Below are 3473 nucleotides of genomic sequence, written 5' to 3'. Positions count from 1 at the left end.
ACCGAAGCTTTTCGTGATCAAGAGATACGTAGACGCACTTTGAAGGAGCTTGAGGAGAAGACTTATCCATTACCCGACTCCGACGTGGTTGCCATGTTGAAAGACTTGCTTGACAAAAAGGTGATCGACCTACCTGAGTGCAAACGGCCAGAAGATATGAACCGTACTGACAGTCCAAGGTACTGTAAATTCCACCGCTTCATTAGTCATCCGACGGAAAAGTGCTTTGTGCTAAAAGATCTCATCATGAAGTTGGCTCAGAAAGGGATCATCGAGCTAGATCTTAATGATGTGGTGAAGTCAAACTATACCACCATCACTTCTGGCTCTTTGAACTCAAAATCTTCACCTCAACCGCTGGGGGCATGCTCCAAAACCATGTCAGTCAAGTCAAGTGAAGTTGAAGGATGGACTTATGTCACTCCAAAGAAAATGCACAAGAAACATAGGTCTCCTCCACAAGTTCACCAATCGGAAAGGGGGCAAAGCAGCTACCGTCAACCTTCAAAGCTACATGAAAGTGTTGAGGATGATGAAGTTATGACACAAAGATCGTCCGTTGCCATCACGATGCGCGATTTCTTCCCCAAAGACTTCTTCAATCACTCAGTCAAGACTCCTTGCTATAAAGATTGCAAGGAATGCCTCTCTAAGATCGTTTGACAAATTCAAAAAGCTCCTTGTTCACACGAGCCTAAAAGGTGACAACAAACGCTCTTTGCCTGCACGAGCTGAAACTGCAAACGGCACCAAACGCTCTTGCCTGCACGAGCTGAAACTGCAAATGGCACCAAACGCTCCTTGCCTGCACGAGCTGAAACTGCAAACTGCACCAAACGCTCCTGTCCCGCAAGAGCATAAACTGTGTACGGCAAAATCATCATCAAAACCATCACTCATTTGAACTACGTTATGACTGGATCTCTTCTTTGGAAGAGTACGTAGGCAACTTGAAACTTCAAAACTTCAAGTACAGTCACATCGAAATAAATAAATAAATAAATGTTTCATTAAAGAAAGTCAATTTTATTACAAAAGAAAAGAAAAAAATATACATATGTTACTATGTATTAGAAAAATATATATATATATTCTCTACTAAAAAAAAAATAATAATAATAATAAAAATAATAAAAAAATAAAAAAAAGAAAAAAAAAAGAAAAAGAAAAAAGATACTTACATATATATATATATATGTATATAATATGTAAACAGCCTTCATTGAGTGGTTGACAGCAAGTTTGGCTCTATCTCAACGAGCCCAGCGAGTACACAACTCCAACCCTCCTCGGCAATTACCAACTGGGCCAGCTGTTGGGTCGAGGCAGCTTTGATAAGCAGCTGAAGCAGAATCCACCTGCAACAGCACAGACCAAGCCCAGGTCTCCAAGGGTTTCAAGTCAGTCTCCGGTTTCAACCTCTCCTGGCTCCAAAATTCAAACCGACCCAACTGCTCCAGCCCACCCATCACTCAAATCAACCTCCTCTCCTTCCCTAAACCAAAAATCACAGAGTCCCTCTCAGATCTCCAGATCCAATCCTTCGCCGACATTCGAATTCCCAACAGCAACCACCGCCAATCGACCATGGCCGCATACGACTACGACGACGCAAGCACCTACTGACGAAACATCGGCGACGCAGCGCCAACCGTCGTCCGGAGCCCCGCCGTCTTCCGACCTCGGTTACGACCCCAACTTCGTCCCCGACTCCGTCAAATCCTTTGTCGTTCACCTCTACCGCTACATCCGCGAGAAGAATGTCTACGAGATCCACCAGATGTACGAGACCTCCTTCCATCTCCCCTCCCACTTCCTCACGGACGACCTCGTGCTCGAGAACAATATGGACGACAGCAACAAAGACCACAGCTTCCGCCGAAACTGCGTCGAATCCCACGCACTGCTCTCCCCCTCCGCCGCCAACACCGATCCTCTCCTCTACAACCCCTCCGACCTCGCCACCTGGGTCGACTCCCTCCTCACCGAGTTCAACCACAAGTCACCATCTTCTTCTCCCCCATCCCATTTTCTCTCTCTAAAATCCCAAAAATGGCTCTGCAACTGTGGGAAACACTGAAAGAGGCGATCGTGGCCTACACGAGCCTCTCTCCAGCGACCTTCTTCACTATCCTAGCTCTCCTCGTGGCCGTCTACCACGTGGCGTCGGGGCTGTTCAGGTCGTCCCACGACCACCGTCAGTTGAGCAGGAACATGGAGGAGATGCAGCCTCTCCCGCCTCCTGTCCAGCTTGGCGAGATCACCGAAGACACGCGGGTTGGGCGTGCGGCGTTAGTCGACTTCTTCTCGAGGCTTCCGCTGCTGGAAGAGTTGGTGCTGGATGTGTGTAACAACGTGAGAGACAGTGGGTTGGCGCTGGAAGTGCTCGGGTCCAAGTGCCCCAGGCTGAGATTGCTCAAGCTGGGCCAGTTCCATGGGATTTGCTCAGCTATTGGGTCCAAGCTCGACGGCATTGCGTTGTGTGCAGGGCTAGAGTCGCTGTCGATTAAGAACTCGGCCGATTTGACGGACATGGGGCTGATTGAGATTGCGAGAGGCTGCATTACCTTTCGCTTTGGGTTGGGGTCGGTGAGCTGCTGACTCCATTGCCGTCGGTGGGTCTCAATGATTGTCCCAATCTGGAGGAGATTCACATTCGGGTTGAAGGGGATTGCAGGGGAAAGCACAGACCCACACAGCGAGAATTCGGGTTGAGCTGCCTCGCAGGCTATCTTCGCCTGTCCAAGATGAAGTTGGATTGTGGTGATACAGTGGGTTATGCACTGACTGCCCCGCCGGGACAGATGGACCTTAGCCTCTGGGAGAGGTTCTTCCTGGCTGGGATTGGAAGTTTGTCCCTCAGTGTACTCGACTACTGGCCCCCGCGAGACCGACGAGGATCGCCACCATTTGCTGCAACTCCTCCACTTCAAGCTCAACATCGACAATAGGCAGTATAACGGGTGTGTAGTGGCTGTGCAATGCTTGCGCAGTTTCTGTGCTTCGAAGGTCGAAGACCTTGTAGAGGTTGTTGATGTTACACAAGAGGATTCATGCTTTCCATCTTCAAGCTCGGTTACTTGACTTGAAGGTTGTGACTTGGGTTAGTGTCGGTTCGCCACGTCTTAGATCCCTGGGGACTCCCTTCTGCTATTGTTGGCTGAGAAGAGGGAGTAGGCTGCAGTCATTGGACTCACGGATGAAGTTCTCAGCTCTTTAGCCTCCCTTCGATCATTGACCTCCACCATGGCTGCTGCCTTTAAATGTGATCAACAAAATCAAAGTTTGTCAACTCACACCAAAGACCTCCTCCGTCTTCTCTCGGACTCGGCCTGGGTTTTCACCCACAAACTCAGCCTTGCAGATCACCATATAAAAGAAAAAAATGATGGAATCTTGGTGGACAGCACCATGCAAAAAAAAAAATGATGGTGGACGGCACCATGTAAAAAAAAAATAATAATAAAAAAAAA

The 3473-nt window shown here is 48.5% G+C and overlaps 1 pseudogene; it reads left to right on the top strand.

Annotated features, from left to right (window-relative positions):
* Nucleotides 1-2018: 2018 nt before the first annotated feature.
* Nucleotides 2019-2951, top strand: LOC125480033 (annotated as a pseudogene).
* The last annotated feature ends 522 nt before the right edge of the window (nucleotides 2952-3473 follow it).

The sequence above is a fragment of a genome, unplaced genomic scaffold (assembly GCF_019419815.1).
Source record: "Pyrus x bretschneideri cultivar Hongxiangsu unplaced genomic scaffold, Pyrus_bretschneideri_v1 Contig31, whole genome shotgun sequence".
NCBI classification, from domain to species: domain Eukaryota; kingdom Viridiplantae; phylum Streptophyta; class Magnoliopsida; order Rosales; family Rosaceae; genus Pyrus; species Pyrus x bretschneideri.
Note: the sequence above shows the minus strand (reverse complement) of the source record. Positions and strands in the feature narration are given on the sequence as shown.